Below are 23,566 nucleotides of genomic sequence, written 5' to 3'. Positions count from 1 at the left end.
AGCAGAAACACAGATTCCTGCTTTTCTCCTGCTGCTGGAGTCAGATATGTTGAGTAACACACAAAAGCATCAGTGAGCTCAGATCTTGATGATGATGATGATGATCACTCTTCAGATCTTCTTCACTGCAGTCAGTAAAGCAGCACTTCAGGATTCAGAAGAACAAACATTCTCTTCAGTCTCATTCTGTGTGCAGCGTTGAGAGATCACTGGAATAATAATCTCAATATTATGTGTCCTGTGTTCTCTTATGTTTCCATATGCAGGTGTGAAGTCAGTTTGTCATTATGGAGAACAGAGAGAGATCTTCATATCCGGATAACAGCTGTGTGTCTCTGAACAGTGACAGATCCATGGATTGTCCTCTTGTATTCAGTAATAAACCAGTGACCTCTGACCCCAGGTGAGATATATTCCAGTGTTAAGGTCTGCAGTGATACACAGCAAAATCCCCAGTATTAATTTAACAGTCTGAGTGTGGACACATATAAACACTGGAGCAGTGTTAAAAGTAACACCGAAGCAGAGTTGAAGTTAATGAGATAATTAAGAAGTTAATTGAGTTATGATTGACCATTATTGAAGACACCTGATGTTAACAAGCAGAATCACCAACCGACAAAAATCACAATTTGTGTGTCACCATTATAGTGTTCAGTGTTTGCTTTAGTTGGGACCTTGACCCTTCAGTTTTTAACTTTAGTTTTTGTGTGTCTGTGGTAACTGAGTTATAACATAAAGACCAGAGCAAAGGCAATATTATGGTATTGACTGTGGACTAATTGTCATGAAGGGACCTGAATGCCTGAGTTCAGGTTTCTTTACTGTGTACATAAATTAGGTGGATAAAAAAGTGATCCAGCATTTCTGGCATAATATGACATGTTTTTAAAAGTTAGTTCTACATAAAGAAAGAGTTCTTTAGTTTAGACACATCAAGAATCAGCGTAAGCATCACAACAACGGTGACTATCAAAAAAGCATGTTGTAGCCAATAAAAACTCATCCATGACTCCCATCATGCATTGCGGCATGAATAAATTATGAGCTGAACTCTTTTTAACTTTTTATTCTAACTATATTTTATTTTTGCTGTTTTTATGTGGATTTTTAGTATCTAGTTTTGTGATGTTAAGAGTAGATCTGTTTATCCTAAAATGTTGTTTGTCACCGTTGTTGAGATTCATACGCTGATTCTTGTTATCTGTGTATGCCTAAAATAAACACTCTTAAAAAAAAAAAATCTGAATCGCTTGCAAGTGATGCCTAAAAATGTATAGAAAATACAAACTCTTTCATTGTGGAATCAAAGCTGTTACAATCAATAAAGACCGATAATCTTAGAAAAGAGACTGTAAATGAGTTCAGTGATTAAGGTCAAGCAACAATTACATTAAAACATAATTATCACCACCCAATGACTCTTGCTCTTGGCTTGACACAATAATCTGAAAATTAAGAAGTTACAAGCCAAGATCCCAACTAAAGCAAACACTGAACACTATAATGGTGACACACAAATTGTGATTTTCTCGTTTGGTGATTCTGCTTGTTAACATCAGGTGTCTTCAACAATGGTCAATCATAACTCAATTAACTTCTTAATTATCTCATTAACTTCAACTCTGCTTCAGTGTTACTTTTAACACTGCTTCAGTGTTTATATGTGTCCAGACTCAGAGTGTTAAATTAACACTGGGGATTTTGCTGTGTAGACACTGATCAACGTGAACAATCACTGGATCACACTTCATCATTTTTTAGATGCTCCATGAGTGAACAAGTGCTGCTTCAACATGTTCAATCAGAGAAAACACACACTGAGAACAGCAGCAGATTCAGACAGAAGTCACACACTGATCCCAAAACTGATCAAGAGTTTCTGCTGTTCAGTGAACCGGCGTTTAGAGTCAACAGACTGACTTACAGCTCATCAGTTGAAAATTATGAATTATTTAAAAATATATATTTCTTATTCTGCACAGTGTTGTCCTCCAAACAATCTGCAAAATAAAGACTATGAAAACTAATATAGTGAATGTATCTGTGTAGGATCTGCCATACATTATGTGATTTTTTTTTAAAGGTAAAGTTCACCCAAAAATGAAAATTAGCCCTTGATTTACTCATCCTCAAAGCATCCTAGGTGTGTATGACTTCCTTCATCAGAGGAATCCAGTCCAACTTCCAAGCTTTATTAATGGAAGTAAATAGGAGATATTTTATAGTCTAATGGAAATCGAATAAACTAATAAGATATATCCATCATAAATATAGTACCATTATGATAATAACATTATAATTAGAACTTTATAAACTGTAATCTCTGGCTTCTGCTAACTGTCACGAGAGAGTGGCTGGGTTCGACAGGGCTTCAAACCATAGCAAAAGCACCTTCACATGAAGCTGTAATAATGGCATCCAGGAGAAAGAGATCTGCCTGAACATCTCCAAGATCTGGATAAATCAGAGAAAGAGATTTATTACCAACTAACCTATATTAAGTAAATATTTTATGACTTCCGTTCAATTAAATACTGCAGGTTCAGCGGAAAGAAAAAAGTGTATGCTATTCATTCTAAGATTGAAGAATTTGAAGCTTCTATGAACTAGAAGATATTATTCTGTTAAAGGATAAGTTCACTTCCAGAACAAACATTTCACCATGACAGTCATATGATCCTTCAGAAATCATTCTAATATAGTGGTTCATTATTAATGTGGAAACATGCTGCTTAATATTTTTTGGGACCTGTGATTAGATTGTTGCAGCACTTTTATAATAAACGAAACAGCATACATAACTAAAGGAGGAATGATTTCTGTGTTTATCAGGATCATCAGGAAAAAACAGAAGAGAAACGCATCCTTGAATTCTCCTGATCCTAATTTCAGTAATGATCCAGTGACCTCTGACCCCAGGTGAGGATAATTGTGTGGTGATGATTGAACTGCTTTATGGGAGTCAGAAACACACTCAATACACACAGACAGATCTCCACACAATGAACACATGATCTCCTACATTAAAACACTTCAGGAGCGCTAGGAAGATGTGATGAATATATATGAAATATCATGAAAATATCTAATCATGTGTTTTCCTTTAATTTAGGAATACAACAAGACATTCACAAGCAAAATTATTGAGTTCCTTAGAAAACAAAAAACACAAAGTTTTTAAATTAATCTGTTATTAACCTGTGTTTAATAATTATGTAACTATTGTCACAGGGTGAAGAATCACTCGACAAGGGTTCATGAATTAAATGCCCCGGAGGGTGGATTTATTTATTGGTGTAAGGTGCCTGGTGAAGTGAGGTGAGCCGCTTCCTGAATGCTGGTGCTTCCCGTGCGTTCTCCTTGCTCTTCGGTGCCAAACCAAAGTGAAAGTGGGTCCCCTGACGTGCTCCAAAGGGGGTGGGCTGTCGGTCACTCACTGCTTTCTGTGGAGAAATGAGAGAGGGATTAGACCAGCGTTGCAGGATTAGAGTGCAGCGTGTGTGCTTAAAAGGGCGCAGGCTGATGGGGAGCAGCTGTGACCGATCAGCCGGCGGTGAGGACCTGCAGGTGTTTTACGTTGGTTGCCAGGGTGACGCTGATTACTCCGAGGACGCTCGTCACATTCCCCCCCCGGTCCTGTGAACATAGGCAGAGAGAAGGGGTGAAGTTAAGGGGGGGGGGGGGAATGACCCCTGACAGACCTGCGTAAGCTGTCCAGATTCAGGAGAGGCCATCGGCGTTCACGTTGGCGACCCCGGCTCAATGGCGAACTTCATTCGCAGGAGGATGTCCATCATTCGCTGGAACGTCGCGGGGGCCCCGTGTAGGCTGAAGGGAAGGATCCGGTACTGCCAATGGCCACTGGGGGTCGAGAAGGCGGTCTTCGGCTTGGCGGCCTTGGAGAGCGGTACCTGCCAATAGCCCTTGGTGAGGTCCAGGGTACTAATGTACCGGGCCCTTCCTAGGCGGTCCAGCAGCTCTTCGACCCGAGGCATGGGGTACCCGTCGAACTCGGAGACTTCGTTCAGGCGGCGCATATTCTGCCCGCATTCTCCACCACTTGTCACGGGGTGAAGAATCACTCGACAAGGGTTTGTGAATTAAATGCCCCGGAGGGTGGATTTATTTATAGGTGTAAGGTGCCTGGTGAAGTGAGGTGAGCCACTTCCTGAATGCTGGTGCTTCCTGTGCGTTCTCCTTGCTCTTCGGTGCCAAACCAAAGTGAAAGTGGGTGTCCTGACGTGCTCCAAAGGGGGTGGGCTGTCGGTCACTCGCTGCTTTCTGTGGAGAAATGAGAGAGGGATTAGACCAGCGTCGCATTCGGTTCGTGACCGAATTTCTCCGAGGATTCCTCTGAGGACGCTCGTCACACTATTTATAGGTCTATGTTGAACATAGTGTGAAACCAAAAATACCAATATTAACCAGGAAAATGTAAGTTGTGCATTGAGGAAAGCACGTCTCATATATATACTGTACAGTAGGTGGCCGATCAAAATAAACTTTTTGCCGCCGTGAGTGCCGAGTGCATTTGCAGCTTTTGACCGCTGAGTGATGCTTAATCACAAGTTATAAATAAAACACATCAAAGCACATTTTCGCAAATAGCAGTCATCTTTCCCTCACCGATGTGTAACATTTGACAGCTGCAGTCTGGGAAAATTAAAGAAAGACACTGTAGTTAAAATATTGAATATTCACAGATGAAAGTTTAGTACTTATGAAGTTATGTGCGTTTCTTAGAACAAATTCAATCGGGATAAATTTCAAGCCTATGAGCCTGTGCATAAATTTTCTCTACGCTACACAGTATTACACCATTTTTTAGATTTGAAACATTTAATATGTATGTAGTATTATATATATATATATAATATGAATTATGTGTTATATTATCCTTAAGAAATGGTTGATTACTTTGCATCAGAAAATTTTACTGAGTAACCTTTTTTAGTGAGCTAAGCTAAATGGATTTATATGACAATATTCTCACATATTAGGCCTATATTTGTCACAAGTACATTTTTAATTTATATTTCAAAATTCTTTTAATAAAACAGCATGCATTTTTGTCACACACTACTTTGTTATTCGTTACCTGTTCTGTATTTTGACCGATAACTTCTTGGGTAAAAGATATCTGTCTGTACACTGATTAAGAAATTCCTTTATTTTAGTAAAATGTGAGGCACTGTATAATTTCGCTCCCATTATTTAGGCCTAATTAAAACAAGAAACAAATAAATTTAACATGCTCGATTTAGCTAAATCCTTGAAACTCTAAAAAATGAACTGATTAATAAAGCATCCTCACGTTTAAACTCTCGTTATAATCAACAAAATGCACACAATGTAAAAAAGAGCTTCATTAATTGACAACTTCAGTGATTTTAAAGGGAGCCTTCTTTACTTGCTTTCATACAATTTTATTATGCAGCTGCACTTAAATGCAGGTGTGTATCATATTCCTTAAAATATCAGAGTCCTAAATTTGTGCGGCGTGCATGATGCTGAGTGTGACATGCAGAATTTATTCTTATTTGTCTACATATTCTATCTTGATTACAAGTGTTGTTTGGTTTTATTTTGGATAGTTGCATGTAAAAAATGATTTACTTTGTAATGGATATGCAAGATGTGAAACTTACATCTTATTCGCAGTCTTTAGCATTTTTATCTATGGTGTTTAACAACAAATTAATTTTACTGTGTGTATTTTACTTTGCTATTTGAAGTTCTCTTTTTATGTATTTTTTCTAATGCCCAGCCTTTTGGTCAACCTTTCGCTTGTTTTTATATGTGCTTAATAACTAACTAACTAACTAAAATATCCACAGCATAAAGTACAGCCTCATAATTCATCAGCATTCAATCACAAGCAATCATCTGGCATAAATTAGAAATTCTAAATAAAATACAAGACTGACATCTCTATCGATTTAGATTTTAATTCATACATCCTTTATATTTAGATATTTTTAATCAGTTGTTCTTGTGATATTTCAGCGGAGCAGATGGAGAGAGAAGCATTTCTGGAGGAGTCTCCTCTGTCTTCGGTCTGAACAACACGAGCGTTACAGCGTCTCTGAATAAACATGATCAAGCAGTGAATGATGTACTACAGAGAGTCAAAGAGCAGCTCAAAACCAGCATGAAGAACAAGTATGAGAGATTATGTGAGGGACTGAAACTCCAGGAGAATGAAAGACTCCTGAACAGCATCTACACACAGCTCTACATCATAGAGGGAGAGAGAGAAGGAGTGAATGAAGAACATGAAGTTTTACAGATGGAGAAAACATCCAGAACACAACACTCACAAGACACTCCAATCTACTGCAATGACATCTTTAAAGCCTCCGCTGAAGCAGGATCTGAGGAGAAAGAGCAGATCAAGACTGTTCTTACTAAAGGCATCGCTGGAATCGGAAAAACCGTCTCTGTGCAGAAGTTCATTCTGGACTGGGCCGAGGGAAAAGCCAATCAGGATGTAGATTTCATGTTTGTGCTTCCATTTCGAGAGTTGAACTTGATCCCAGATCATCAGTACAGTCTTCACAGACTTCTAATGGACTTTCATCCTGAACTTCAAGATCTGGACTCACAGATTTATGAGGAGTGTAAAGTTGTGTTCATCTTTGATGGTCTGGATGAAAGCAGAATCACACTGATGTTTTCAGACGCTCAGAAAGTTTGTGATGTGACTGAGACTTCATCAGTGGCTGTGTTGATGTCAAAGCTCATGAAAGGAGAGCTGCTTCCCTCTGCTCTCATCTGGATCACCTCCAGACCAGCAGCAGCCAATCAGATCCCCTCCAAATACATCCACCGTCTGACAGAAATTCAGGGATTCAATGAGCCTCAGAAGGAGGAATATTTCAGGAAGAGAATCAGTGATGAGCATCAAGCCAGCAGAATCATCTCACACATCAGAAGAGCAAGAAGCATCCACATCATGTGCCACATCCCCGTCTTCTGCTGGATCTCATCCACTGTGCTTCAGAAGCTCCTGGAAGAAGATCTGAGAGCAGAAATCCCTCAAACTCTGACTGAAATGTACATCCACTTCCTGCTGATTCAGATCAACATGAGGAAGCAGAAGTATGAAGAGAGAGATCCAGAGAAACTCCTGCCGTCCAACAGAGAAGTGATTGTGAAACTTGCTGAAGTGGCTTTCAAACAGCTGATGAAGGGCAATGTGATGTTCTATGAGGAGGACCTGATTGAGAGCGGCATAGACATCACTGTTGCTTCAGTGTATTCTGGGATTTGTACTGAGATCTTTAAAGAGGAGTCTGTGATTCATCAGAGGAAAGTCTACAGCTTCATTCATCTGAGCATTCAGGAGTTTCTAGCTGCTTTCTATGTGTTTTACAACCACAATATGAGCACTACAGAAGCATGTTTTGATTCACTGCATAATTTGTACAAAAGAGTAATTAGTAAAGCTCTTCAGAGTGAGAATGGACAGCTGGATCTGTTCCTGCGATTCCTGCTGGGCATCTCACTGGAGTCCAATCAGAGACTCTTACAGGGTCTACTGACACACACAGTGCACAGCTCAGAGACCATCAGAGAAACCACACAGTACATTAAACACAGGATCAAGAGTCTAAATGATAATGATGAGCTGCATGTAAATGAAATTAATGAGCAACATGAACAAGTTAAAAAACATCTCTCAGTTGGTCAATCCATCAATATGTTCCTCTGTCTGCTGGAAAGATCTAGACTCTGTCCAGAGAGATTCAGGAGTTTGTGAAATCAGACAAACACTCAGAGAAACTCTCTCCTGCTCAGTGCTCAACAATCTCCTACATGCTTCAGATGTCAGAGGAGCCTCTGGATGAACTGGACCTCAAGAAATACAACACATCAGATGAGGGGAGAAGAAGACTGATACCAGCTGTGATCAACTGCAGAAAAGCTCTGTGAGTGTTCAGTCGTTAGAACATATTGAACCATGTATAACAATGAATTTACCACATTTAAAAATGAACCATTTCCTAAAATCAAGGTTTTTTCCTAAATAAACTCATGACATTTGTTTTCATTATTTTAATGTGATAATTGAAATTCACTTACAATGTTAGTAAAGTTTTTTTTATGGTAAAACATTTTCAGATCATGACTACTTTCACTCGGTCTGATTGTTGTCAGTAAATGTCTACTGTTATGATTTTCTAACATCATTGCAGCTCTCTTCTGCTCACTGCTGGGTGCTTAAAACCTGATCAGGTGTTGAAGTGCTGTTCTGGAGATGTTCAGATGCAGATATCTACTACAGTGTAACATCAAAATATGAAGGAATTAGAAAACAGTCAATTTGGCAGCTTTGGCAGTTAATCTGTCAGCAGAAAAAAATGCATTACTTTTAGTTTTAGTTTGTGATTAGTTTTATCAAATGCTCTTTTTACAGTGATGAGGATTTTTTTTTTGGTCTGAAACATACATTATACTTTAAACATTACATATATAAAAGCATCAAAGAAAGATTGATTCCTCTCATTTTTGTCATTTCGACTTTGCTGGGAGTGGAATGTTTCTATTTACCTGTGGTAGTGGCACGTGCCCATCGATCCCTGGCTCTTAGACCTGCGAAAGGACAATATCTAAGGCCTTTGATTGTAAAGCTTCATCACTACCAGATAAAGGAACGCATCATCAGTCTGGCATTACAATACTTTCAGCTTGAATACATGGGCTCACGAGTGCATATTTTTCCAGATGTTTGGCAGATGTGCAGAGCAGCCAAGTTCAAATATGGTTTCCTCTTCCCATCCCGCTTTCATATTACTGTGGATGGTGTGTCAAATGTTTTCAAAGATGCAGCGAAAGCATGATAGTTTCTAGATTGAAAGCAGATAGGTGGGGCAAAATGTTAATGCAGCTGGATGCAGAGCAAAAATGTGTACTTGCTTTATGATTTTCATTTTTTTTTTGGAGGGGGGGTAGGCTTTCTATAATTAGCTCAATTGGCAGGACTATTGGGACTTGGACTACTTAAGGATATGTTGTCCAATCTGAAGGCATTATAAGTGAGGGTTAATGATGTTCAAAGTGTTTAAGATGTTTTGTTCTAAGATTTAAATTGTTCTGTTTTCCTTTTTATGTAGCCAGCTAATTTGTTTAAGATGGAAATTTGTCTTATTTATATTAAGGATAAAACGGCCATGAATAAGCAGGAAACATCATAGTAGAACCATAAATGAAAGGGGATTTGGACCTCAGTTTAAGTTAAGTTATATTACTTGGCCGCTCATTTGAATATTTTCTCATTTTATGAAGATTGTCTCCAATGTTGTGATATTCAAGACATGCCAACTTGGCTTCAGATTGTTCACTCTTCATGCAAACATATAGTACTTCTCTCCCAGCAATTCTTTATAGCCCAGTGAGAATGAGTAAAGCATTATATAATTATAATCCAGTGATACTTATTTCATTAAGAATAAGCAAGACAGTGATGACAATAAATAAAGCCCCTAAACTGTATAAAAATGTAAATTTTGCTGGAATCATGCCTTTTAGCCAGGATTAACTGATTCAAGTAAACCTGAATTATAAAATAATCTAATTATTTTCTCATGCTCAGGAGCAGATCTTATTGTTTCAGGGTGGAACATTACAAATATTTAGTTCCAGGTTCCTGGGGACAATTGAGAATTTTCTTTGCATGTATTTATTGTTTTCTCATTATGGTTTTAATTTGATTTCTTATTATTTAATCTCTTCTAGTCTTTATGGCTGTAATCTCACTGAACAGTGTTGTGAGAGTTTGTCATCAGCTCTTCAATCCTCAAACTGTGTCCTGAGAGAGCTGGATCTGAGTAACAATCACCTGCGGGATTCAGGAGTGAAGTTGCTCTCTGGTGGACTGAAGAATCCAAGTCAGTTGCATATACTAAGGTATTTAAAAACAAATAAGAGGTAATTTACAGTCAGCCAGTTATAATGTTAAAGTGTGCCTATAGATAATCAGTATGTTGATGTGTGTGTTCTTGCCTCTTTCAGTCTTGCTGGCTGTAATCTCACTGCTCAGTGTTGTGAGAGTTTGTCATCAGCTCTAAAATCCTCAAACTGTGTCCTGAGAGAGCTGGATCTGAGTAACAATGACCTGCAGGACTCTGGTGTAAAGTTTATTTCTGACGGATTGATGAGTCCAAACTGTCAGCTGCAGATACTGAGGTATGTTTTAACTGGGATGTGTTTAATAAAAACGCACAGTGAACATGTATTTTCTCCACTGCATGAAAATGATGCTCATTATTAAAGTGCCCCATTAGGCTATTTTTAAGGTTGCTAATATTGTTTTATGAGTCTCATAAAACAGGTTTACATGCATGCAAGGACAAAAACCATGTTATTTTTCCCCAAAAATTTAATTAATTTTACCTAAATCTAAATGATTTGTAAAAAACTTGTGCAGAACAGTTCAAAGAATCAGTCTCTCTAAACCCCTTACTCTCCGTCAGCCCTCACTACTGTTATTGGCAGAGGTGGGTAGTAACGAGTTACATTTACTTCGTTACATTTACTTCGTTACATTTACTTGAGTAATTTTTTGGGGTAACGAATACTTTTCGGAGTATATTTAAAGATGGGTACTTTATACTCTTACTTGAGTAAATTTTGAGGGAAAAATCTGTACTTTTACTTCGTTACTGTGGGCGACGCTCCTCTCGTTACTTTATCTTAATGCAATAAATGTTATAATGCTTCAGTTTATTCCAAACGCGCCGTCTACTTTTCTCTGGGCAATGAGCGATGCCCATTCGCGAATGATTCATTCTTTTGAGTCAATTCTGTGCAAAGGCTTGATCAAACCAATTGGCAAACGAGTGAATTGGTTCATGAATCAGTTTGAATGAGTCGTTCAGTTCCCTGCCGCACGCGCTGAGCGTCTGAAGTGGTTCACTCGGAGTTGTAACGTTTAAGAACAGAAAGAGTGTTGAAAACGTGGCTGGAACTGCACTGAATTGAAATCTGCAAAGGTTATTATTTGCTAGCGATGGAGATCCTTATTAGATGAACACCGCGTGTGCTGTCTACTGTTTAACAGGTAATAACTTGGGCTACATTCGATTACAGTACACGATACCACTGTGACATTAGTTTGTTGTACGTGTGTGGCTTATAACAGAGGGGAGTCAAGTTGAATGCAGCTTCCAAAAGACAAAAAATAGCCGATTAAGATTTTATTAATTTTAATACAATCACACTGGTGCAAGTACGTTCAGCGAGTCATATTATCAGATGCTAAATTCAGATCTGTGATTGCTTGCTGGCGCTTAGCCAGAGATAGATGCGTTTATACAGCGCTGCGTATTATAACAAATCACACATGATTCTTTTGAGCTTATTAAAGCATTGGCCAATCAGAGGCGTTCAGATGAGTCATCGCTAAAATGCCGGTGCTTCCTTCACTCGCTCACTGACTGAATACCTCTTTCTGGCGAATTCTCTCGCAGGAACAACAAAGTGCAGATGTGTGTACGAATCTTTAATTAAGATATTGATTTCACAGTGTTAACAGTTTCAGTGATTTTAATGGGAGTTTCTGAGAGTGATTGAAATCTAGACTGTCAGTGAAAATTATCTTTAATAATGTAAATGTTATTTGCTCTCTTTCTGAACAATGAAAGATTAGTAGCAATATTTATATCACATTAACTTTCAATGTTAAATTCACATTTAATATAAAGTCAGTCGTATTAAAAATATGTTATGGCATGACACCTTTATCTGTTACTTAAGTAAACAGACAGGGTTTTATAATAAATTACATAAATTGGAGTAAAGGCTGATGAAATATATACATTTATACACGCACACATTCATTACATACATTTTATCTATATATCTAAATAAAAATAGGCTCAGTATATATGACCCAAAGTAACTAGTAACTAACTACTTGAGTAGATTTTTTATCCGATACTCTTTTACTCTTACTCAAGTAACTATTCAAGACTAGTACTTTTACTTTTACTTGAGTAAATATTTCTAGAAGTACTTTTACTTTTACTTGAGTACAGTTTTTGGGTACTCTACCCACCTCTGGTTATTGGTCACATGGCGCAGTCCTTTGTGATTAGTCCAGAGCCGTAGAGAGATCAAGAGATTTGCTCTGGATTGTTCTACCGTGTACAGCGTGTGTCGGAATTCGAAACGCCCATTGCCATGACGGAATGACAGCCCTGGAGACTTGTCAATACATAGAAAAGATGGTATTAATTGTACCTTACTAATTCGACCCAGAGTTTGATGATGAAATGGCTGATCAACAAGAGACTGATTTGCAAACATGACTGGAGCAGAATGTTTCTCAGTGGTAAGTGTCAAGTGTTAACAAGTTTGTGGTAATTCTAAGATGTGATAAAACAAATGTAATACATCACAGCATAGGACAGCGGTACTCAATTCCAGTCCTCACGACCCCATGCTCTGCACACTGTTAATACACCTGATTCAGATAATCAGCTCGTTAGAAGTGAGCTCCGTGCATGAACTGTGTTCCGATTGACAAGGTCTCTACACAGTGTTCATTGCTCCCTACTCCCTGAGCAGGGGAAATCTGTTGAAGTGTACTTCACTTTGGAACATGGATAAGTGTGACATCATATACCTCTGTAAATAAATACAATTTGAAATCATGGCAGAATATCCTGTGATGTCCACTTCACAGGGTACTTACGTTCGACTAGAACAAAAGTCTGTAGCTATAAGAGAGACATTCAAAATGTGCAGAACAGGGGGTCGCGAGGACTGGAATTGAGATCCGCTGGTGTAGGATACGGCGTCTTTTCATCATGATGTTAACCACATGGAAATTTTACTGTTTGAGGGTGGGCAAGTTTGGGACATAGAACGTGGGCAGACATCATGAAAATGTGTTACTTTGTGACGTAGAGCTGTAACAGAATAAGATTCATATTCCTGATGACTCGTTTAGGCGATTGAAAGACAATAACTTTATTTATCGTGCACTGTTAGCTTCAAAACTGCAGATAGTTTATGTTCACATACAGCTACATGACACACTGCATGAAAGGTAATATTTCAAAAGGCATAATAAGGGCACATTAAAATATTAATTTATATGGCTTAATTATTTGAAATGGAAGCGCATTTATTTTATTATACATTACATTTTCATTCAGTTCTGTGATTTTCTAAAATCAGAACCAGTGAAAAACTCCATGTAAGACTTCATTTTTGAAGTGCAGAGTAAAAGTTGTTTATTCTTGTTGATTTGCTTGAATTACATTACTGCTTACATTTGCAATTCCAGTGCATTTTATTCAGTTAATAGTAGGGGTTCGCCAATCTTATATTCAGTATCAGTATCGCTTCGATACTGGCATTTTCTGCTGGATCGGGGTATCGGTCAGACGAGACCAATCCAAATCCAAAATAGTGCTATTCAGTGTTATTATTAAGCCCTACAAAAGTCACAAACATTATATAGCACAATGTATAGTAATAAGGTTTTCATTCACTATATTCCAAGTGTTCTGAGACCGTTCCATAGTTTAATGTGAAGAACAGATGAATATTCAAGTCAGGTTCATGAAAACTCTTCTCTCCACTGCGGCTGTCTGTCATCCTCCATTCAGCATTCAAACTGTGCGTTGCTTTCGGTTACTACAGTCAATACGATAAAACTCTCACCAAGATGATTAAATGTGCCTAATGTTATTCTTGATCTGTAAATGGTTTCACATAAAATTAATTTATCTTGCTGGAATTTTGTGCTGTTTCGAAAACGTTTCAATTTCTACCGGATACTTGTTTAGATCACAAGACTGAAGTAGAGAGCACTATGAATTGTTCTTCAAGAGCACAGTTACTGAAATGTAAAACTATGAAAAGAAAAGGCACAATAAAATAACGCACATATTTAATGTGCACCAACATCTCTTCACTTTGTGATTTGAACTTATTCTGCGCATGGGATGCACATAAGCGCTTTGTGCCTCTCCATATTTGGAGCCTTTAGTATTACAGTGCTTTGGTGCAATTAAATATTATAAATAGCCTTTCTTGTTCGTCTTTATCATATGTTGCTGCCTCATTACTCTTCTATACATTTAAAATAATAGTCTTCAAGTCTCAACATTTGACTACTGTAGTGTATATTGACATATAAATATATTACTTGTTTTTCATGAATGTATTTTACAACAATACAAAGAATAATGTGTAGGCCTACCAGATTTAGTCCAAAACTTATTCACTTTCATGTTACCCACATTTTTTTTTTCACCGAACCTTTAGGATTTCACAGAATTATTGTGCACTCATTATTTTTCTAGAGTAACTTTTGCTTTACAATTATCAATTAACCTAGTTTATAATAGTATTTTTGTCATATATTATGATTATATATGTATTTTTTTGTTATTTTTTTATAATGAAGCTATCTATATTTAGTAGATTGAGTGTAAAAATCTGCATCGGTATCGGATCGATATCAGTATTGGCAGATACTCAATTATTTTTGTATCGGAATCGGTATCAGTTTGAAAAAGTGGTATCGAGCCAGCCCTATTTAATAATAAAAAAAAGCTTTTGTTAGAATAAAACATATAAAGAGAACACTTGTATAAAATAGGTATGTTTACATGGTCACATTTTGTTTAAATTAGGATTTAATCTAATTCCATTTGATGAATCCAAACATAATGTTTACATGAATGCTAAATAAAGTGATTGGGTTGATGTGCAAGTTTATGTGACACAAACTTAAAATCAGATTAAATGTTTGGCATGTGCACACTGCACAAATGTAGTTTCCAGCTGTTTTCGCGTACTAACCATCTTCTTTTCTTTGTTTTAAAAAACTAATATTATATTTATCTATTTCCGTTCTAATTGGCAAACAACATGCACAAAGCTTTGTGTATTGATGCTTATATTACTAAAGCAGTTAAAATTCTCATTGCTACTATCAAACCATGATGCTCACAGAGTCTGAAACAAGCAATTGTTGGATGATGTCCTGTACCACTTTACAGATTCATTTTAGATTGATCCGCCAGACATTTGCTATATGCAATAACAACATCAGCTTGTTTAATGTGTCATTTAATAATTTCTACATAACTGCATATACAAAAAACCTCCAATTGTAATTTTTTCAATCTGATCAAGTGTTAACATGTGTCTGTAGATCAGGGATTCCCAAAGTGTGGTGCTCGCACCCCCAGGGGTACGCGAGCTGCCACCAGGGGGTGCGCGAGAGGAAAAATGTAATGGCGGTCTGTTTTTTTAAGTGGGATTTTTCCATACAATAAAAAACATGAACAGTAAACATTTCCTTTGTAATTGCTTTAATTTTAAATTAAAAACTATAATTTATTAGTTTTCGATGGAAACGTAGAAGACAGATGCTGTCTTCTACGCACTGTTCTTCTTTTATGAACGGCAGGCTAGGCTATATCATAGACAGTAAAAGAAATGGACACAGCGACCCCATTGGAACTCAATTGAGACAAGTGAAGCCCATTTTTAGCGATTTTTAGCACTTCCGTTTCTGACGCGCAGACTCAAACTAAGCTTGATGACGTCAGCAACCTGTCTGACAAATATAAATCTTCTAAGTAGCTGTGCGTGCAAACTGCCATCGTTAATCTTGCAGAGACGGCGAGCTTGAGCGGGGAGTTCTTTGGCGTGAGTGAGCAGGAGTAAGTATTCTGATTAATTATTTTGTATAGTATTTTACAATGTAACGCCAGTACGCCATATTAAGTTAATTGCCTGCGAGCTTCTCCTCCTGTCTGTACGGTATTTTCTCTACTGTGCGACAGAGAGTTGAGTGGTTGTGACGCAATCGTTAGCCTTTTTTTACAAAAAAATTTTCTACGGGGCCATAATGTAACAGAGAAGGTAATGGAGCCCTTTATACATTGTCGTGTATCTTTAGAAATAAATAATGGACAAATGGAGTCTTTAAACGCCTCAGATGAAAAGTTATTCACTGTCAAAGTGACGCCAAAATGAATGCAAAGTCAGTGGGATGCTAACGCAAGTGAAGTTCTGCTACAAGATGGCAGCTCGCGGCCGACTTCAACTTCCGGTCGACTTCCTTGCCGTCTGGGCTATATGCGTGCCAACTCGAGTCACCAAAGAAGAGTCCGAGTCGAGTCCACGTCGAGTCACCATTACCAGAGTTCGAGTCCGAGTCGAGTCTCGAGTCCCATATTGGAAAATTTTTTACGTTTTATGAGGAAACAATAGCAACCCACTTGTTGGTAGGCATTGAAGTCCATTATATGAAGAAAACATCCTGAAATGTTTTCCTTAAAAAACATAATTTAAGAAAAAACGCCATGGATATCCTGGATGGCATTGGGAGGAGTAAATGATTAGTGACACGCTCGTTTTTCCCAGGCGCGTCCGCACTGCAACGAGTTAAAAACATCTCAACTTTTCAGAATGCCGCAAGCGCACCACAGGTCATGTGACAAGAACTAACCAATCAGCTTCATCCTTTCCCGCAAGTGCCCGAGCGCTTAGGAAAAAAAGTAAAGTGAAAGTAAAGTGAGTGACGTCAGTGAGTGTGTTGTCAAGCAAAGAGAGCGAGCGGTAGCAGCGTCTGTGAGGGAAAAGAATAGATCCCGGCCGGTCTTGGGCACGAAACAGGAAAAGTGTAACACCTTATATAATTTTTTAAATAACATTTTTAGTCAAAAACAACGTGATGAATGCTCAAGTCCGATTTTATATATCCTCGAGTCCAAGTACGAGTCATCAGTCAGCGAGTCCAAGTCGAGTCACGAGTCCAGAGAATGGAGTGTCGAGTCGGTCTTGAGTCCAAAGAATAGTGACTCGAGTCGGACTCGAGTCCGAGTCCAGGACTCGAGTACTCCATCACTGTGTCACGCTTACCTAGCGGACTCCCCGCGGACGCGGAAAGTTTAACATAGGCTTAAGGCCGGCGACACACTGGATGCGTGGCGCAAGCGTCTCAGCTGTGTGGCGTGTCTGTTTTTAATTCGGCTCCCATGTTAACAGGTTAGAGCTTGCAGACTGCCTGCATGAGACGTGCGTCTCAGGTGCGGCTCGAGCCGTGCGGAAAACGCGTGCATGCTAGAAATACGCCTATTTTTCACGCGGCACGTGCGCGTGTTGGAAGTGTTTCCAGGCAAAATATAATAGGAAAATATGTTTATATGTAATTTTGTACACAAATACATATTAATTCATGACATTTTGATATTTGAAAGTCTATAGGTTGACATAAATTCAGATATAAATGTAATTTAAAAAATAAATAAATAATTATCGATTTTCAAATATTGCACATGTCAAACATAGTCTATTTTGCCGTCAATACTGTTGACGGTGTCCTTTATCAGTAGGCGTAGGTGTAGGTGTAGGTGTGTAAAAAAAAGTTGATATTGTTGTCATGAAGACAAGATCCTGGTCTGTCGGCGGTCTCCCTCTATGTCACCTACAGCAACAGCAGCGCCAGCGCCGCGTCAGGCACGGTTCTGGTGTGTAAAGACACAGAAAACGCGAGGCAGCCGCCACGCTCCTAACACGCAGCAGAGACGCCAAGCAGCCAGTGTGTCACCGGCCTAAGATGCAGTCTGTAAGACGTGCACAGGAGCATGACTTGACGCGACATTGCAAAAAATGTGCGTTCACAAATGTAGCCTATGTTGATCCAAATATGGAAAGCACATTCAAATTTAATAATATGAGGTTCTCTCCAGAGATGTTTTGCCACATTTCTTCAATTAAGGATGATAGCTACGTAATATATGGTGTTCCCATTTGCCTGAACTTCTTCAAGTAAGTTGCGGGGCAAACCAAAAATCCAGCACTCTCCTTCACTACTGATACTGCGACTATTATTTTTTCTACGTGTTCATTCGCTGGCCTTTTTCACATTTCTTTTTTTTCTCCCTTGAAAATCGTGCTTTCTGTTACTGAGCCTGTGTCTGTCACTCGTCCTCTTAAAAGTGGAAGCTTGTGCGTAGCTTTGTTGCATTATATTGAAACTTTGTTGATGTTTTTATTGTCATGCGTGTTCTGGTTATTTACGCATGATTAAACATGACTCTTTATATGGCGATAAAAGACAGCTTTGTTGCGTTTTTTTTTTAAGTGGGGATTGGGGGTGCGCCAACCTGGTTGGGACATAGAAGGGGGTGCGCAGGAAAAAAAGTTTGGGAACCGCTGCTGTAGATGATCTCACTAGTGTGTGTCTGTAGATGATCTGATTTTGTGTGTCTGTAGATGATCTGTCTGTGTGTCTGTATATGATCTGTCTGTGTGTCTGTAGATGATCTGACTGTGTGTCTGTAGATGATCAGACTGTGTGTCCGTAGATGATCTGACTGTGTGTGTCTGTAGATGATATGTGTGTCTGTAGATGATCTGACTGTGTGTCTGTAGATATCTGATTGTATCTGTATATGATCTGTCTGTGTGTCTCTGTAGATGATCTGTCTCTGTGTCTGTAGATGATCTGTGTGTATCTGTATATACAGTACAGACCAAAAGTTTGGACACACCTTCTCATTCAAAGAGTTTTCTTTATTTTTATGACTATGAAAATTGTAGAGTCACACTGAAGGCATCAAGGGCTATTTGACCAAGAAGGAGAGTGATGGGGTGCTGCGCCAGATGACCTGGACTCCACAGTCACCGGACCTGAACCCAATCGAGATGGTTTAGGGGTGAGCTGGACCGCAGACAGAAGGCAAAAGGGCCAACAAGTGCTAAGCATCTTTCGGGGAACTCCTTCAAGACTGTTGGAAGACCATTTCAGGTGACTACCTCTTGAAGCTCATCAAGAGAATGCCAAGAGTGTGCAAAGCAGTAATCAAAGCAAAAGGTGGCTACTTTGAAGAACCTAGAATAGGACATATTTTCAGTTGTTTCACACTTTACTGTTATGTATGTAATTGCATATATAATTCCACGTGTTAATTAATAGTTTTGATGCCTTCAGTGTGAATCTACAATTTTCATAGTCATGAAAATAAAGAAAACTCTTTGAATGAGAAGGTGTGTCCAAACTTTTAGTTTGTACTGTATATTAATCTGTCTGTGTGTCTGTAGATGATCTGTCTGTGTGTGTCTGTAGATGATCTGTCTCTGGTGTCTGTAGATGATCTGATTGTGTCTGTATATATATTAATCTGTCTGTGTGTCTGTAGATGATCTGTCTGTGTGTGTCTGTAGATGATCTGACTGTGGGTGTCTGTAGATGATCTGACTGTGTGTGTCTGTAGATGATCTGACTGTGTGTGTCTGTAGATGATCTGTCTGTGTGTGTCTGTAGATGATCTGTCTGTGTGTGTGTCTGTAGATGATCTGACTGTGTGTGTCTGTAGATGATCTGACTGTGTGTCTGTAGATGATCTGACTGTGTGTGTCTGTAGATGATCTGATTGTGTGTGTCTGTAGATGATCTGTCTGTGTGTGTCTGTAGATGATCTGACTGTGTGTGTCTGTAGATGGTCTGTGTCTATAGATGATATGTCTGTGTGTGTCTGTAGATGATCTGTCTGTGTCTGTAGATGATTTGTCTGTGTGTGTCTGTAGATGATCTGACTGTGTGTGTCTGTAGATGATCTGACTGTGTGTGTCTGTAGATGATCTGTCTGTGTGTGTCTGTAGATGGTCTGTCTGTGTGTGTGTCTGTAGATGATCTGTGTCTATAGATGATATGTCTGTGTGTGTCTGTAGATGATCTGTCTGTGTCTGTAGATGATTTGTCTGTGTGTGTCTGTAGATGATCTGACTGTGTGTGTCTGTAGATGATCTGACTGTGTGTGTCTGTAGATGGTCTGTCTGTGTGTGTGTCTGTAGATGATCTGTGTCTATAGATGATATGTCTGTGTGTGTCTGTAGATGATCTGTCTGTGTCTGTAGATGATTTGTCTGTGTGTGTCTGTAGATGATCTGACTGTGTGTGTCTGTAGATGATCTGACTGTGTGTGTCTGTAGATGATCTGTCTGTGTGTGTGTCTGTAGATGATCTGACTGTGTCTGTAGATGATCTGTCTGTGTGTGTCTGTAGATGATCTGACTGTGTCTATAGATGATCTGTCTGTGTGTGTCTGTAGATGATCTGACTGTGTGTGTCTGTAGATGATCTGACTGTGTGTGTCTGTAGATGATCTGTCTGTGTGTGTGTCTGTAGATGATCTGTCTGTGTGTGTCTGTAGATGACCTGTCTGTGTGTGTCTGTAGATGATCTGACTGTGTGTGTCTGTAGATGATCTGACTGTGTGTCTGTAGATGATCTGACTGTGTGTCTGTAGATGATCTGAATGTGTGTGTCTGTAGATGATCTGACTGTGTGTGTCTGTAGATGATCTGACTGTATGTGTCTGTATATGATCTGTGTGTGTGTCTGTAGATGATCTTTCTGTGTGTGTCTGTAGATGATCCGTCTGTGTCTGTCTGTAGATGGTCAATCTGTGTGTCTGTAGATGATCTGTCGGTGTGTGTCTGTAGATGATCTGTCTTTGTGTGTCTATAGATTATCTGTCTGTGTGTCTGTAGAGGATCTGTGAGTGTGTCTATAGATGATCTGTCTGTGTGTCTGTAGATGATCTGTCTGTGTGTGTCTGTAGATGATCTGTGTTTGTGTCTGTATATGATCTGTCTGTGTCTCTGTAGATGATCTGTCTGTGTAGATAATCTGTGTGTGTGTGTCTGTAGATGATCTGTCTGTGTGTGTCTGTAGATGATCAATCTGTGTGTCTAGATGTTCTGTCTGTGTATCTGTAGATGATCTGACTGTGTGTCTATAGATGATCTGTCTGTGTGTCTGTAGATGATCTGTCGGTGTGTCTGTAGATGATCTGTGAGTGTGTCTATAGATGATCTGTCTGTGTTTCTGTAGATGATCTGACTGTGTGTGTCTGTAGATGATCTGTCTCTGTGTGTCTATATATGATCTGACTGTGTGTGTCTGTGGATGATCTATCTGTTATATGTCTGTAGGTTGTCTGGCTGTATGGTGTCAGAGGAAGGCTGTGGTTATTTGTCTTCAGCTCTGAGCTCAAACCCCTCACACCTGAGAGAGCTGGATCTGAGCTACAATCACCCAGGACAATCAGGAGTCCAGCTGCTCAGTCACAAACTGGAGGATCCAAACTGTACACTGGAGAAACTCAAGTATGTCAAACACTAATACTGACATACAGAATGTGTGTGTGAATGATGCAGATCTACAATAATGTGTGTTTGTGTGTTTATAGTGTGGATCATGGAAGAGAGATCAGGATGACGGCAGGACTACGGAAGTGTAGGTCTTCCCACACACACACACACACACACACTTATGTTTATCTTTGTGAATAAATTAATTTGATAATTGCAGTCCCTAGCTCTGTAACCTAACATTATCCATCACAGTTGTGTGTCTAACCTTAACCTAATTCTAAACCTAACCACTAAGTTAGTCTTAACCCTCAAACAAAGAGGTATCAGAAAGAAACGACCCATAACACCCTGACTTTACTCTGTTCTTCCACTCTACTTGTGTTCAGATGCCTGTGATCTCACGCTGGATCCAAACACAGCAAACCCTCGACTCATTCTGTCTGATGAGAACAGGAAGACCACACATGTGAAAGATCCTCAGCCGTATCCTGATCATCCAGAGAGATTTGATGTTCCTCAGGTTCTGTGTGTGGAGAGTCTGACTGGACGCTGTTACTGGGAGACTGAATGGAGCGGATTTGCTGAAATATCAGTGACTTATAAAGGGATTGGCAGAAAAGGACCAAAACATGACTGTTGGTTTGGAAACGATGAGAAATCCTGGAGTCTTTACTGCAGTCCTGAAAGTTTCACTGTCCGTCACAATAATAACGGCACTGATTTACCTGCTGTCTATCCATCCATTAATAGAGTAGGAGTGTATGTGGATGTGTCTGTTGGTGTTCTTTCCTTCTACAGCGTCTCTGACACTCACACACTCACACGCTTACACACATTCAACACTACATTTACTGAACCCCTCTATGCTGGATTTAAGGTTTATTTGAATTCTTCTGTGTCTCTGTGTGCGATTACAAAGTAGACATGTCCACAAGCAAACAAAAGTTGCAGTTTTCTATACAATGTTTGAGTTGCAGTGCTTATCACATATTGTATGTGATTTCCTGTACCAAGTCAGACAGCACTAGCATATCATTGTTTACTATAGAGGTATTGTGGTTTTCCAGTCATGGGTATTACAGAAGGTCATGTGCTGTGCTTGTGTGCATCACATATGACTTGTATGTCTTTTGATTAATTATTAATTGATATAAATTTCCTTTATTATAAAAACATATTTAAGTAAACTGTACAAAACTGTTTGTAACAAACTTGAAAAAGGAAGCAGAGAATTCTAGAAAGTATCTCACGCTTACCTGACCCTGACCATATTTGGGCAGTCTCTATTTATTGATTTTAGAATTAAATTTTTTTATCATTTTTAATTAAATTAAATTAAAGTATAAAAATAAATTAAAAGGTTAAGGTGTGCAAGATAGGTGCACAAATGGTAGCTCAGGTACAGCAGGTCAGAAAACTAGGGCTGTAGTTGTAGCACGTTAATTTAATTAGTTGGTTATGGGAAAACACTGTGAAAACACTATATTTACATAATGCACCTGCCCTGACCCAGAACTGTATGACATCTTACATTTTATACTATTAACAAACTTAATACAGGGCGAGGCTATAGCGCATTTATTTTGGCACTGCTGTTACTCTAAATTTTTGTGGAAAGGCTTTTCCTTATTGGTTACTGAGAATATTGATAAAGATGTTTCTTTACTTTGAGAAAATATTTTGTTTGGATTTGTTAATTTGAAAGAAAAAAAATGCATTTACATAAAAATTTAATTTGCTAAATCTTATTTTGGGACTATTAAAAACTATTTTGGGACTATTAAAAAAACGAAAATGTTATGTTTATTTGCTTACCCCCAGGGCATCCAATATGTAGCTGACTTTGTTTCTTCAATAGAACACAAATTATGATTTTTAACTTGAGCTGTTACAGTCTCCATTTCCCCTGTTCCTCCTCTGTCTCCATGGAGGCCACCCCTTCCGAAAGGGGCAATCTGTCACACCCCTGTGGACTGTTGATCAGGGTTTCTCCCTCTGTGTCCTTTTTTGGTTTTTCCTGTTGGTTAATAACCTTCATTGTGCTCACCTGTCTGCCCCTCGTTATCTGCCCAATATTATTTCCTGTCTCTTGGGTTCTAGTTTGTCTGTGATTTGTGAATGTTACCCTGCGCGTGTGTGCCTTTCCTGTTTGAACTCTGCTTTTCGTGGTATTCTTTGTCATCCAGCCTGTTCTGTTGTTGTTGTCATTTATTGTTAGTTATTTGTATTGGGATGTCTTTTTTACAATTGTTGATTGCCTCTGTTCTTGAGGTATGTGTATCTACTGAAGCCTAGAATATGTTCAACCGCTTATATCCATTTCCAAGATATTTTACAAACAAAAGACCATATCTACATATTAGATTAACTATCTATTAAGGTTTCTATAATTCACTGTTTGCCATTGGTAAACACCCTTTTTTTCACC

The 23,566-nt window shown here is 38.7% G+C and overlaps 1 pseudogene; it reads left to right on the top strand.

Annotated features, from left to right (window-relative positions):
* On the top strand, positions 1–22,885 carry LOC132144185 (NACHT, LRR and PYD domains-containing protein 12-like; annotated as a pseudogene).
* Positions 22,886–23,566: the final 681 nt, after the last annotated feature.

This window comes from Carassius carassius, chromosome 7 (genome assembly GCF_963082965.1).
Source record: "Carassius carassius chromosome 7, fCarCar2.1, whole genome shotgun sequence".
Taxonomy (NCBI): domain Eukaryota; kingdom Metazoa; phylum Chordata; class Actinopteri; order Cypriniformes; family Cyprinidae; genus Carassius; species Carassius carassius.
Note: the sequence above shows the minus strand (reverse complement) of the source record. Positions and strands in the feature narration are given on the sequence as shown.